Source organism: Oryctolagus cuniculus, chromosome 8 (assembly GCF_964237555.1).
Source record: "Oryctolagus cuniculus chromosome 8, mOryCun1.1, whole genome shotgun sequence".
Lineage (NCBI taxonomy): Eukaryota > Metazoa > Chordata > Mammalia > Lagomorpha > Leporidae > Oryctolagus > Oryctolagus cuniculus.
The window spans coordinates 139,856,772-139,872,570 of record NC_091439.1 but is presented as its reverse complement, the minus strand read 5'-3'; the positions used below and the strand labels follow the sequence as shown (position 1 = coordinate 139,872,570).

At 42.5% G+C, this 15,799-nt stretch overlaps 1 long non-coding RNA gene across 4 annotated transcripts in view; it reads left to right on the top strand.

Moving 5' to 3' along the window:
* Positions 1-13,127, top strand: part of LOC103345492 (uncharacterized) — a 37,993-nt gene extending 24,866 nt beyond the window's left edge. For 2 of the 4 annotated variants that reach the window (XR_011378122.1, XR_011378123.1), the window contains exons 2-4: positions 3,656-3,836; positions 7,418-7,540; positions 12,243-13,127. This is a non-coding gene — a long non-coding RNA (uncharacterized lncRNA). The remainder of the gene's footprint in view (positions 1-3,655; positions 3,837-7,417; positions 7,541-12,242) is intronic. The other 2 variants (XR_011378124.1, XR_011378121.1) reach the window with 2 other exon arrangements.
* Positions 13,128-15,799: the final 2,672 nt, after the last annotated feature.

Below are 15,799 nucleotides of genomic sequence, written 5' to 3'. Positions count from 1 at the left end.
TACATGAGTTTCATGTATTTCAGATACACAGATATAGGAAAGTTATGATACTTTCCACCCTACTCTCCCTCCTGCCCATACTCCAGACTTTCTTCCTCTTCCCTCTCCCATTCCCACTCTTAATTTTTTTTACAAAAATATATTTTCAATTTATTTAATCATCATAAAGTTAACTCTACACTAAGTAAAACTGTTCAACAAATAGCATGAAGAAAAAAAACAATTGCTGTTCCTCAATAGAAGAGACATGGACTATAAGGAATGATTGAATCTCAAAATGTCCATTTCACTCCACTACATTATTTTAGGTATTCTGTGAGTTATTTCAGATCAAGATAAGCATATGGTATCTGTCTTTTTGGACTGGCTTGTTTCATCAACTATAATGGTTTCTAGTTGCATCTATTTTGTAGCAAAAGACAGGATTTCTTTTTTTTTTACAGCTGAGTGTATATATATATATATATATATATATATTATAATTTCTTTATCCAGCTAACATCTGATGGACATCTGGGTTTATTCCATATCTTAGCTATTGTGAACTGCAATGAATATGAGTGGACCAATAACTGTTTCATATGCTGATTTGTTTTGGTTTGGGTAAATTCCCAGGAGGATGGCTGGATCACATGGTAGGTCTATATTCAGATTTCTGAAATATCTCTATACTGTATTCCATAGGGGCTGCACCAGTTTACATTCCCACCAACAGTGGATGAGGGTACTTTTCTCCTACATCCTTGCCAGCATTTATATTTTGTTGATTTCTTTATGGCAGCCATTCTAACTGGGGTGAAGCGAAACCTCACTGGGATTTTGATTTGCACTTCCCTGATGGCTAGTGATCCTGAGCATTTTCTCAAGCGTCAATTTGTATTTCCTCTGTTGAACAATGTGTGTTCAATTCCTTTGCCCATTCCTTAACTGGATTGCTGATTTTGTTGTTGAATTTCTTGAACAGTGTGTGCCTTTCAATTATGTAAATCAGCTCTGGATAAGGGGTCATGAGCATCAGAAAGTCTCCTCTTATCACCAGGCCCCTGCCTTTGCAGGGCCATTCTAGTCTTGTTGCTGATTCTTGATCTAGTGGAGCTCTGTGTGAGAGAATGGTAAATGATTTGGGGCTGTTGAGGAGACAAGCTCACAGAAGAGTGACAAACCCACTGGGGTTAGAGATTTTGGGCTCCTGATGCCCTGCTCTAGCAAGGGTATATTCTGGTCCTTGGGCCTCTCAGGGCTGACCAGCTGGCTCAGTGATGGGGTTAAGGCTGAAGTTGTGAGCGGGGCCTATCCTCATGTGCCCTTTTCATTACTTCCTAGCCTGGAGGAGCAATTCTTCCTCACCCACAAAACTTGTAGTATGAGGAAATATTTTCAAGTCTAAAGTTCAACATTTTCAGTCTATAAATTTTCCATTTTCTCCCCTGCACTCGCATGGGAGACTGGGAGGAAGCACCTGGCTACTGGCTTCAGATCAGAAGTTCTGGACATAGTAGCGATTTGGGGGGTGAATCAACAGAAGAAAGACCTTTCTCTCTGTCTCTCCTTCTCACTGTCTATAACTCTATCTGCCAAATAAATACAAAAAATAATTTCCATTTTCTGTGCAATCCCTCATTCTGACAGTCCACTGAACATGATGGGATTTGCTCCCAACTTCTAGGCATTTTATAGTGTAAGTCCAGTTATAATGTGGTGTTCAAATGTGGATCATCATTTCATATTTGCTAATGAACGCTGCAGTCAGGATGTGCTACAAGAAAGATCATCTGCTTCTAGATCAATGAGGTGTAACCAAAGGCCTTCAAACTCTGGGAGGTTGCAGCCCTGTCTACTCTCTCCGGCATGAGACTTGCCTCAATGCATTCTATAATTCTTTCTCAGAGTTTTTAACATCTCAAAGGCATTTCAAAAGATTTTTTTGATAGGCAGCATGACAGAGAGAGAGAGAGAGAGAGAAAGAGAGAGAGAGAGAGAGAGATCTTCTGCCTGTTGATTCAATACCCAAGTCACCACAACAGCTGGGATTGAGTCATGCAGAAGTCATGAAACTAGAGCCTCACATAGGTCTTCTACTTGAATGACAGAGACTCAAGTACCTGAGATATAATCCATTACTTCCTGGGCACATTCACTGGAACCTGGAATGTAGCCAGGATTTGAATGACACTCTAATATGAGGTGTGTGTGCCATAATCAGCACCTTAATCTGCTGTACCATAATACCTGCTCCCTGATCTTTTAACAGGTACACAGATACATCAAAATTTTGCCAAAATAAAACTATAAATCTTGCTGACCTGAAGCTAGGTCATATAAATATGACTACTTTCACATATTTGGTTATCCCAGTCTCTGTAATTTAAAAATAAAGATCCAATTGGGCACTTGTACTTGGCTTTCAGTAGGCAGGAACTGACAAAGGTTGAAGTCAGAAATAAGCTCTGAGATAGAACAACTCAAGAGGACAGCCTCCCTATGAGTTTGCCTTATTGAAAAGAGGAAGAGGGTGGTTTCTCATTCCTCATGGGGTTCGAGAAGATGAATGTCTCCATAAGGACTTTTTTCTGAATCCACTGTTTGGGAAAATGACAAACCAGATACACAAAATGCAATCACAAAAATTGGGCAACTTAAGTAGAGACAGAATAATGATGGAGGTCAAAAATTTAGAGCTGGGTTATGAGAAAGTCAAAGTTTACCATGGCCCATTAAGGTGTACTGGGAAAGGAACAGAGGAAAAGAGTTTCATCTAGCCTGAAATCCAGTCTGATCAAAAAAGAAAGAAGGAAAAAGTGCCAGACATCCCTGAAAACTTCCCAAACCACAGGCAGTAACAAGGATCTTGATGTCTTGGAGGGAGTCAAACCATTGATTTGTCATGGGCTAAATCTGCCAAAGGGATGCTAACCTACTTGTGCCGTACATCTCAGATTGGCTAGTCAAACTTCATGCTAGAGCATTGCTTGATCTAGGTGGTGGGGGTCTTCAGATTCCAGAAGCCAGGCATTATGTGGACATTTCTAGACCACTTATAGCCACACAATGAGGGTCAGTGGCACTTATTTCTACCAAGATATCATACAAGCAAATATACTCAGTGCAGCCACTGAGCATCTTGAGGGGCAAGGAGGACCAGTGGCAACATTTCCAAGGCTGGAGCCACCTCAGTGAGGCCAGAACCTCAAATTACAGTAGAATAAATGAGCTAGGCTAGCCTCTCTGCCACTGTCCTCTGCACTGTTCATGAGAAAATGGGGAGTTAGAAGACCAGGAACTCTGAAGGGTGAGGTTCAACTGGGCCACAAAATGTTACCCAGTCAAAATTTTGGTCTCATTTTCCAGTGTGTTCTAAGGAATGCACCAAAAATTGTGAAGTAAAGGAAGATGTTGCAAATAAGATAACCCGATCTGAACCAGGAGCCAGGAGCCTCTTCTAGGTCTCCCATTTGGGTGCAGGGGCCCAAGGACTTGGGCCACCTCCACTGCTTTCCCATACCATAGCATAGAGCTGGATACGAAGTGGAGCAGTCAGCACTAGAACTGGTGCCCATATGGGATGCCAATGCTCCAGGCCAGGGTGTTAACCCACTGCACCACAGTGCTGGCCCCAGTACTTTTTGATCCATCTACTCAGACTTTTCTTCTTCAGTAGGATGTGGGCCATTCCAAGGTGGTTGCTGGATTCATGTCTTCCTGCAATGTGACTGAAAAGCTGAAGACAAATTTGGAGATCATCAGGTCTAAACATTGAAGAGTCAGAATAAAAATTTTTGATCTGCCCAGAGTATCAGCCAGTGAAAGCACCCTGGTGTTATCTACTCTTCTGTATTGTAAGTTTGCAGGGGAACCTGAAACCTCAGAATTAGTGTAGCTTTGCTTTAAGATAGAGTCTCAACTCCACCCAAGGCACTGTGTGGCAAAATCCCAAATTCCGTTTTTTTGTCCACTAGATGAATTCTTATGCTGATGGAAATAATAATAAAGAAGCCAGTATCTCATTAAGAATGCTATACCTTTGGTTGTACCTGGCTAGAGGGCCAAGTTCTAGAAGTTCCTGGCAGACATGGGCAGCTGCAATTGGCTGGAAATGGCCTGCCTGGAAGTTTTTTTCTCTACTTGCTGTCAGTAAAGATTAAGCTACCCCGTGCAATGCCATAATCTCATATGGGCATCTGGTTCACATCCCAAACTATTCCACATCTGATGCAGCTCCCTGCTAATTTGCTCAGGAAAACTGTAGAAGATGGCCTAAGTACTTACGCCTTTGCACCCATGGGGGAAATGTGGATGAAGCTCTGGCTCCTGACTGCAGCCTGACTCAGCCCTGAATATTGCAGCCATTTGGGGAGTGAAATACTAGATGGAAAATCTCTCTCTCCTCCCGCCTCTTCACCTCTCTCTCTCTTTCCATCTCTCTGTAACTATGCCTTCAACACAAATGAATTGATACACACAGAGAGGTACTCCATTCATGGGTCCAATTCACAGATGGCTGCAATGGCTGGTGTAGGTGGGGCCAGGCCACAATCAGGAAGCAGGAGGTTCCTTTAGGTCTCCCGCATGGGTGCAGGGGTGCAAGCACTTGGGCCATCCTCTGCTACTTTCTCAGGCATATTACCAGGGAGCTGGATCAAAACTAAAGCAGCCAGGACCCAAACCAGGGCCCATATAGGATTCCAGCATTGCAGGTGGCTGTTGAAGGCACTATGCCACAATACTGGCGCTAATAAAATAAATATTTATGATGAAAAAACAACAGTCTATACTCATCCTTCTCATGAATGAATGAATGAATATATGAATTTCATATTTTATGAATTTCCTTAGGCAATGATTATGTTGTATATTTTATGCATGTGTGTGCATAGATTTAATATAGTAACATTTTACATCACATTGTGAAAAATCATATATGTAATGAACATTGCAGAACCTGTACAAGTAAAATTCATAAGTCTGAGGTGCTTCACCATAGAAAATAAAGAAAGGGCATGAATACAGATTTGTATATAAATTTGTACCTAAATAAACACATACATTCTTGTGAAATAAATTATATGAATATGGACCAATTAATGTATCTTCCAAATATAAGAATAGAAAGAAAATATACTCAAATCTACAAAATGCTTGACCACTATACAAAAAAAACCCCAAAACCTAGTATGAACAAACCAAATCTGAAACAAACATGTTTGTTTGGAGAGGGGCCAGAGAAGCCTCTCGTTCTCTGCTCAGAGCCACATTTCCAGAGAAAAGGAGCCTTTGCTGCCTATTGCAGGTGACTTATGACTGAGAGAAACCACTAGAGCCTGGCCTTTAACCAGGCCTACTACAGATACAAAATTCCCAGTGAGATACTGGCATCCTTTATATAGAGTTGCTCCAGGATAAGAACTCATGTTTTAAATAATAAGATTTGGAGTGTGCCTTGGCAATGCTGAGAGTAGGGTTCAGGCTCTGCCTTGAGGAGAACTATAGCCAACTCTGGGATCTCAGACAGCCCTGAGAACAGTAAGAAAATACAGAAAGGAAGAGAGCTTCAGAATGGGGGGAAATGTTGCCAGGGTTTAAAGCAGCACCTATGGCCTTCTGAAAATATCCTAAAGCCAGACTAAGGAACCCTGACTCTGGGACTTCACATTCTTGGTCTGATAATTTCTATCCATGTCCACAAGGAGGCAGACATTTCTCTTTTGGTGGTCTGTTGTCTGCTCATTATCTAGACTCCACAAAGCTGGGGATCAAGCATCCTTGAGGGCTCATTTTTTCAGGTGCCTTGCAGGTGGAGAATAGATCAGATATCTTTGTGTTTAGCAAGACTTGTGATGGAGCAACAATTGGTCAAAATTAGAGTATTAGCCCCACCCCCATTTCAAGGCAGTTGGATGAGGAGTATATTTAATGAGAGATCCCGTATTTCTGATCATGCATTTCATTCCTGTGTTTGAGGTGTAGTGTGAGGATGTTTCTGTGATGTTTAAAGCAAAGGACATGCTGCAATGCATGCTCAAGGCAGAGGACTCAAGCCCATCTGAGCACTTGGGCTTTTAGCCCTAGGAAGATTTCAGACAATATTCAGGAGTTTAGCAATAGTGAGTGATCTTTATGTGGTTTTCTTGGGTAATTAAACTCACAAATAATCAATTGTAAATTAAGAAGTAACAATGACACACATCTGTAGGTATATGTTTGTTAAAATGTATAAATAAAGATAACAAATGTACACACTACAATGAAAATACCTGGAGAGTCTATGAAATGCATGTTTATTCAAACATATTTCTCACTAGATGATTCACCATAACATGGAAGACACTCATAAGTTCACTCCATTATGTATGGATAGACTTACACATATACTGATATTTCTTACTTTCAAGTGAATTATATAGACATGAATAATTATTAAATCTCCCAAACAGGAGTATATAAACACATGTATATATAACTCTACAGCATATGCATATAAATATTATCAGTAAAAATGCAACACCTGACACAAATACAGTGGTTCATTCAGACAGGAGCTGCTGAGGTTCTAATGGAAAGCTTACCCTCTTCTGAAAACTTCCAGTGGAAAAGTGACCAGAGTCTTGTTGCTGTCTGTTTCATTCTTTAAGAACTAACAGTAGGCTCAAGTCCTGGCACAGCGCTAGGCACAAAGTAATACCTTTCCAATGCTAGTCCCCAGAATCAAAAACATACATTTTTAAAACACTGTTTTTATGTGTATTTATTTTTCATCTACTTGAAAGAGAGAGAAAGTGAGCGAGTGAGTGAGGAAGAGAGAGAGAGATCGTCCATCTGCTAGTTCACTCTACAAAACTTGCAACACCTGGGGGTAGACAAGTCCAAAATCAAAAGCCAGGGATGGGGCTGGTGCTGTGGCACAGTGGGTTAATGCCCTGGCCTGAAGCCCTGGCATCTTGTGTGGGCACCGGTTCAAGACCCAGCTGCTCCTCTTCCAATTCAGCTCTCTGCTATGGCCTGGGAAAGCTGTGGAGGATGGCCCAAGTCCTTGGGTCCCTGCACCCAAGTGGGAGACCCGGAAGAAGCTCCTGGCTCCTGGCTCCTGGCTTTAGATCAGCACAGCTCTGTCCGTTGCGGCCATCTGGGGAATGGACCAGGAGATGGAAGACCTCTCTCTCTCACTCTCACTCTCTGCCTCTCCTCTCTCTGTGTAACTCTGACTTTCAAATAAATAAATATTTTTTAAAAAGCCAGGGATTCCATTTGGGTCTTCTAGGTGGGCCGCAGGGGTCCAATCACTTAGGTCCATTATCTGGTGTCCTCCCAGGCATGTCAGTAGGAAGCTGGGTAAGAAGCAGATTGGCTGGTACTCAAAGTGGCACTCCAATACGGGATGCTGGCATCCTAATCATTGTCTTTTTTTCTTATTGTTGTTAAGGTGGCAAAGGATGATGAAACAGTGTTCAGCATTCTGCAGATTATATGGTCTAAACACAGCATGGACATCAGTGGGTACAGCTTCCCTCATCTCTACAGCCATGTGTTCACAGTAACAAATAAGGTACAGTCAGAAGATAGGCCTGGAACCCTAAGACTGCTGTAGAAAAGGATGGTCATAACCTGACTTCCTGTGGTCTCTCCAGGAGGTGAGACCTCCTGTTCTCTTCTCTGGAGCCTCCAAATACCAGTTGTCATTTTTTTTTGTATCTTAATGTATTTATCTGTTAAATGGATAGAAGAAAATTCAATTCAATGTGACTTCACTAGTCATTCAAAAATTTTCACATTATCCCACTTTTTTTTGTTATGTACTAACCACATGACCAAAAGTAAGGAAACGATATTTGTCATAAACTTCACGAATTTTAAAAATTTTGAGAATAAAGGGTATCCATTTTGCTTAATAGTTAAGATACTTCCATCCTAACCATAGTGATTGGGTTTGATATACCTGACTTCAGTTTCCTGCTAATGCACACCCAGGGAGGCAGCCATTATGGATTAAGTAATTGGGTTCTGGGCATCAATGTGTGTTCCAGGCTCCCAGCTTTGGTATTGGCTCAGTCCTAATGATTGCAGACATTTGGGGATTGATCTAGTGAATGGGAGCTCTTTTTCTCTCTGTGTAATTGTCTCTTTCTGTCACTCAAATAAGTTTAAACTATATTATAATTGTAATAAACACTAATTACCAAGGGGCAAACAGGTTTGCTGGAAACAGGAAGGAAAGTTAAATTATTTTAAGAATTTATCAAAATGTTCCATTAAATCCTAAATAAAACTTTTACTGATTTAAAACTTGAACACAAACACATGATTCCTTCTTGTTGCCTACTCTAACCCCTCTTTTCTCCTCCATCAATGCTATGCGGCCCTCTTCCAGCACTTTTACCACTGTGTTTATTGAGCCTGCTGAGGAAGGTGCTGCCTCCACAGGGCACTGAAGTTCTCTCACTCAGCTGTCTCCTGTGCTCACAGCACACAGCCCACTACAGTCACTGCCACAGTTAATAGAGGATGATTTCCTCACCAAGACGATGGGATAGAAAAGAAAAATGCCAGTCTCTCATGTTCCTTTTCTGCAAAAACATTCTTAATGGAGAATGAAGTGTTAGTGAAAGTGTGGGGAACGTTGGCCGGCACCGCAGCTCACTTGGCTAATCCTCCACCTGTGGCACCAGCAGCCAGGGTTCTAGTCCCGGTTGGGGCACCAGATTCTGTCCCACTTGCTCCTCTTCCAGTCCAGCTCTCTGCTGTGACCCAGGAGTGCAGTGGAGGATGGCCCAAGTGCTGGGGCCCTGCACCTGTATGGGAGACCAGGAGGAAGCACCTGGCTCCTGGCTTCAGATTGGCGTGTTACGCTGGCCGCAGCACGCCGGCCCTAGTGGCCATTTGGGGGGTGAACCAATGGAAAAGGAAGACCTTTCTCTCTGTCTCTTTCTGTCTCACTGTCTAACTCTGCCTGCCAAAAAAAAAAAAAATGTGGGGAACGTTATACATACTTGATTCTTTTCTGCACTGCTATATACACTTACCAGAGTCTTAGTGAAGTAAAATTGGAATTAACATTTCCTGGGTGTACTTGAAAGTCTTCAGCCAAGATAAGGAAACTGTCCATTTACTGACAAATGGAAGTCCCATTCATAAGACACTGCAATTGCATTGTTATGAACTCACCAGAGTCCTCTAGGGTTTCCTGTGTTCTCATGAAAAGACATTCTGATAACTACACAGAAAAGATTGGGGGAAGAGAAAAGAGACATGGGTTTGCAGTGTTTCTCAATACTCCTAGACACACCAGTTGTGGATTGCCCAACATCCTCCTGGGAGTGACCTGTTACCAACCATGCCCACAAGCAATCTCAGAGTGACATAAGACCATAGGCAGAGTCATATTTTTAGAGTAAGGCACAAGAGGACTTAGATACAGCATTTCACAAGAAAAATAAAACTACACTCATTCATAATTATGATAAAGGCAAATGATATTAACTTTACCATCTTTAACATTTATATATTCAGTTGGTAGTGCACACATAAGCACATTGTTGTGCAAGGAATCTCTAGTATATTTTCTTGTCATTGAACAATAAATCCTTCCTGACATCCATAACCACATTTCACATTTCTGCTTTCTAGCATTTTGACTGCTTTAAATATTTTATTTGGGTGGAGTCTTACAATATTTTTCTTTGCTTGGCTTATTTACTTATTTCAATGTCTTAAAAGTTCATCCATGTCAAGGAATTTCTTCTTTCCTATGGCTGCAATAAATCCCACTGTGTGCATGTTTTCTTCACAAGTTTATCATTAGAGGGACATTTCTTCCAAATCTAGGTTGTAGTGAATTATTCTATGATGAGTAATAGTCAATGTAAAGATTGACACATCAGAAGGGGAATCAGATAGCAATGGAATAACTAGAAAGAGATGTCAAATCATAATTTCCGAGAAAAAGATAGAACTACCAGACAGAAAATCAGTAAGGAATAGTGTTGGCATTGCCTAAAATCTCCATTACAATATGGCACCTGGCAGATGTTCGAGGGGCGTGTCTGCAGCTGCTGATCAGACCACCGGCAGGGATAGGTCTGCTTTAGTTCTGGACATGTGGACAGTGCATGATACCTACACTTTGCTTAAGATGCCCCTGTGCATGGTCCACCGATGCCTGCATGACCTTTTCGCTGATTGGCTCCCCTACTGCCCATGTCTTTTGTAAGCTTTATAAGCCTGCATACTTCTTCAATAAAGTGGTTCCTGCTTCCACAGAACTCACGGGTGCTTGTGGTGTGTTCATCACCCATCGACCTTACCCCTCCCATTTGCCTTGTTGGGGTGTGCTTGCGCTGCCCCTGCTGGTCAGGGGCTAGCATCGGGCTTGAGACCCCAACAAGTGGTGCCCAACGTGGGGCACGATGGACTCGAAAGAGCCCTAAAGAAGGACTGACTCTGGCTGAGAGAAGGACTGACTCCGGCTTAAGTGAAAGTACTGGCGGACATGGCTAAGCGAGGCTCTCGAGGTAAGGTATCCCTGAAAGGATGGGGCAATATCATGCTAAATTTGAGGACCCAGTGCCTAAGGCACTGAGATACATACTAAAGACTCAAGGCTTATAGCCACACAAAAAATTTTGCACACCTAAGCTGGTTGATATGAAACAGATGGGCTGGGTGGCCTTTAATGAGGAACGTCAGAAGGCTCATAAATCCCCAGAGGCAGTTAAAACTCAGGTAGAGCCTTCAGGTGTGGTGGCAACCCCTAAAGGCCTAGTGCTGTCTCAACCCACCATGCCTCCAATTACAGAGGGGACATTTGGCCTAGTACCACCCCTGTGGTCACCCCTTTAAGGGTATTCCCCTCCCTTGGATCACCCACTGCCATCTTGTAAACAGTGTGCTTACCCAACCCCACAGCCTTCGCAGCAGTGTGCCTACCCAACCCCACAGCCTGCGCAGTCTTCCCTGTAAATGGGGGACCACAGCCTTTCTCTGCACTCTCTTCCAGTCAATGTGGCCTGCTGCACCCACGCAGGCATGGCCATAACATAGGGTCAGATATTTAAAGGCAGCCAAGGAGATTTCTGAGAATGGCACGATTCTGTGAACTTTGGACTCCACAATTTGGATCCCAAGCTTTCGCATGTAGCTTTAAAGATGCCCTAATGCAGTCTCCATACTGAAAAGGGTAGCTGCAAAGTTGTTCCAGAGAACTAAGGAGCTTCTAAATAAAAGCTCCGGTATTGGGAATTACTGATGGCAGGATTCTATGGAATTTGGATTCCAAAATTTGTATTTCAAACTTTTGTGTGTAGCTTTAAAGAGGCCCTGATGTAGACTTTGTACTGAAAAGGGTAACTACAAAAGTTGTTATGGAGTCCAGGATTTGTATGCTAAGCCTTGTGTTTGCTTAAAAGCCTCTGAAACAGACACTGTGTTGGACAGGGGAGCTGCAAAGGTGTTCCAAGGAATCAAGGAGTTTTTAACAAAAATTCCAACATTAGAAATTCCTGAGCAAGCCATTCATAAGAAGATCCTCTTCAGATCAGTTTCAGCTTAAATAAAAGGGACCTTACCAGGTGCTAGAGAACATGACTACCTCCGTGAAATTTGGATTAAACTTCTACCTCTTAAGTCCTCACAGGTGAATACGAAAGACATGCCTGACTGTTCCTTTAAGCCAATCAGAAACCTTAAGTCAAGATGTGTTCCCTGTCCTAAGCAATGGGCTCCTACACTGATAACCAGCCCTTCTCTGTGCTGCTATAGCTAACTTATCTGATGAGAGTTTGCACGTGTCTTGAAGGTTTCATGTTTTATTGGATTTGCCTGTCTTTAATGTTTGAGTGATTACCTTAAATCTGATCAGATCTAGCCCACAGCCTTGGTTAAAATGCTCAGGTTAAACATATCAAAAAACAAAATAAGATTATAAAAAAAACTTATAAAACAAAAAGGGGGAATCATACCCCCACAAGACCAGCTACTAATGGCCATGCTCATATTTTAAATTTTCCAAAACATCAGCCCTTGTCAGCCTTTCACAAACATTGGTCCCTCCAAGTATCCTACCCTTCAGTTAGGGTAAAATGGAAGGACCCACTGACAGGATTCTGGCAAGGACCAGACCCACTGATAAGTGTTAGTAAAGGATTTGGATGTGTCTTCCCTCAGGGGAATTCTAATCCCATATGGGTACCCTGCCAAAAAGGTCACCCAGGAGGACCCCCTCCTGAGGAGTGATTTTTCTTTTTCTCTTACAGGGATGAAAAGACCGTATTGGACTCTCTGCCTCATTGTGACTGGATCATCATGGTACATCAGGAGTGCTGCTTTTATGCTAATTGCTCCAGCATCATTAAGGACAAGATAAAGACCCTCCAAGAAGACCTTGAAGCTCTAGTTACCTGTGGTCGGGGCTTGGGGATGGCTTCCTTATCTCCTCCCCCTTGTGGGCCCCTTGGTCTCCATTGTCCTTGTAAATTTGTCCAAGATTGCATCACTGCAGTCCAGTTAATGGTGGTCCGACAACAATATGCCACTCTTTAAGAACCGGGTTATACTGCTCTTCAAGCACCAGATTGGAAACCCTATACATTTGCCCATGGCTGCTGCCAAGATGTAGAGGTATAATACATCATACTCTGAGTTGCTGAGGTGGTAGCCAATGATGGGTAAGATCCCCTTGGGGCAGCCCTTAATAGCTGGAGAAGTAGTCAAAGACAGGTAAGATCCCCAGAGGGGGACAACCTAAGGAATACATGCTCCCTAAAAGGCTGATACCAATCAGAGGGGAAAACCTAAGACAGGCACCCTATCCACTCAGTTCCTCTTCCTCTCTTTAATATAAAACAAAAAGGGGGAAATCTTGGGCATTGCTTAAAATCTCCATTACAATATGGCACCTGGCAGATGTTCGAGGGGCGTGTCTGCAGCTGCTGATCAGACCACCGGCAGGGATAGGTCTGCTTTAGTTCTGGACATGTGGACAGTGCGTGATACCTACACTTTGCTTAAGATGCCCCTGTGCATGGTCCACCCATGCCTGCATGACCTTTTCGCTGATTGGCTCCCCTACTGCCCATGTCTTTTGTAAGCTTTATAAGCATGCATACTTCTTCAATAAAGTGGTTCCTGCTTCCACAGAACTCACGGGTGCTTGTGGTGTGTTCATCACCTGTCGACCTTACCCCTCCCATTTGCCTTCCATTGGGGTGTGCTTGCGCTGCCCCTGCTGGTCAGGGGTTAGCATTGGGCTTGAGACCCTGACAGAATAGTCTATTTGAACAACAGTGTAGATCAACTTTTTGAGCAGTCATATAAGGAGCCTTCTACCTGACAGCATCAGAACACATACTCTTTAAAAAAAAAGTTTATTTAGTTATTTGAAAGACAGAGTTGCAGAGAAAGAGATTAAGAGATAAATTGATAGATCTTCCATCTGCTGGTTCACTCACCTAAAGGCCACAACATTCAGGAATGAGTCAGGCGAAAGCCAGGAGCTAGGCGCTTGTTCCAGGTCTCTGACAAGGATTCAGAGGCCAAGGAATTGAGGCACCTTCTGCTTTCCCATGCACATTAGCAATGAGCTGGAACAGAAGTATCAGTGGCTTAATCTACTATAACACAACACCCATCCCAGATCACATGTTCTTAACCATTCTCCAGGTGGGATCACCTGTAGTTCAGAAAATTCAGTTTCAAATAGTTTTAGAAACTTGGAATTGTACCAAGCACATTCCCTAAGTGTAATGGAATAAAAATGTAAATCAACACTAGAAGTACAAACTGGGCAAAATTTCACAAGTTGGTTTTCAGGGCTTTTTTTTTTTTTTTTTGACAGGCAGAGTTAGATAGTGAGAGAGAGAGAGAAAGGTCTTCCTTCCTTTGGTTCACCCTCCAAATGGCTGCTATGACCAGCACACTGCACCTACCCGAAGCCAGGAACCAGGTGCTTCCTCCTGGTCTCCCATGCAGGTGCAGGGCCCAAGCACTTGGTCCATCCTTCACTGCCTTCCTGAGCCACAGCAGAGAGCTGGACTAGAAGAGGAGCAACCAGGACAGAATCTGGTACCCCAACCGGGACTAGAACACGGGGTGCCGGTGTTGCAGGCAGAGGATTAGCCAAATGAGCTGCGGTGCTGGCTTTCAGGGCTTTTTTAATCATATATTTTTTCTTTGAGAATCAGGGAGATTGTGCATCTGTGGGCTTACTCCCCAAATTCCCACAATAGCTGGGGCTAGGCCAGGAAAAAGCTGGGAAGCAGGAACCCAGAGATTAAGATTGAGATAGCCAGAATCAGCCCTTAAGGCATTCAGATCTGGCAAAAAAGCCCATGAGAGTATTTCAGACATGGAAAGCCAAGACACTCTGGCAAAAAAAAAAAAAAAAAAAAAATGACCTAAATGAAAGATCTCTAAGTGAGATCCCAGAGGAAATAATAGGTCATCAAAGAAGGAGGCATCTTTCTCTGAAGGGAGGAGAGAACTTCTACTTTGACTATGGTCTTGTCTAAATAAGATCAGAGTTGGCGAACTCAAGAGGCTTCCATAGCCTTGGCAATTCATGACAAGAGCCTAGGGTGATTACTGATGCCATAAATAAGAATGTCAATTGTTAAATCAACAACAGGATTCACTGTGCACTTACTCCCCATGTAGGATCTCTGTCCTTAATGTGTTATTCGATGTGAATTAGTGGTATAATTAGTACTCAAACGGTACTTTATTCTTTGTGTTTCTGTGTGGCTGCAAACTGTTGAAATCTTTACTTAATATATGCTAAATTGATCTTCTGTATATAAAGATAATTGAAAATGAATCTTGATGTGAATGGGATGGGAGAGGGAGTAGGAGATGGGATGGTTGCGAGTGGAAAGGAGGTTATGGGGGGGGGAAGCTGCTATAATCCAAGGTTTACTTTGGAAATTTATATTTATTAAAAGTTAAAAAAATAAAAGAAGATGGCCCAAGCCCTTGGACCCCTGCACCCACATGGGAGACCCGGAGGAGGCTCCTGGATCCTGGCTTCCCATTGGCACAGTTCAGGCCATTGTGGCCACTTGGGGAATGAACCAGCAGGTAGAAGACCTCTCTCTCTCTGCCTCTGCCTCTGCCTCTGCCTCTGCCTCTGCCTCTACCTCTGCTTCTCTCTGTGTGTAACTCCAAGTTTCAAGTAAATAAATAAACCTTCAAAAAAGAAAAAAAAAAAGATTGAGATAGCTCCCATGTTATCCACTGGTTCACTCTCCAACTACCTGTAATGGGGAGAAGACAGGACCAGAAACTTAATCTTAGGCTCCTATATGGGTAGAAAGAATCCAATTAATTGTGCTATTATCACTGTATTCCAGGGTTTGATTTTGTGTTAAATTGGAGTTAGGAGTCACAGCCAGATAGATAATTAAATCCAGGTTCTCCATTGTGGGGGTCAGGTGTCTTAATAATTTGGCTAAAAAATTAGAGGTATGAGTGCTTCTAAAACTCCAAAAATGGGAAACTACATTGTGGCATAACAGGTAAAGCTGCCACCTGAGTTTCTGGCATCCCACTGGACATTGAATTGAGTCCTGGCTGTTCCCATGAAATTGAGATCTTAAAGAGAAATCAGAATGAAATCTTGGAAATGAACAATTCAATAGAACAGATAAAAATACAATGGAGAGTCTTAATAACAGAATCAGTTAAGCAAAGGAAAGATTATCTGATTTAGAATACAAAGCACAGGAAATTATAGTCAGACCAAACACAAGAAGAAGAAATTTAAAAAATAAAAAATAAAAAACACTGGTGGGAATCTATAGATCACTATCAAATGAAC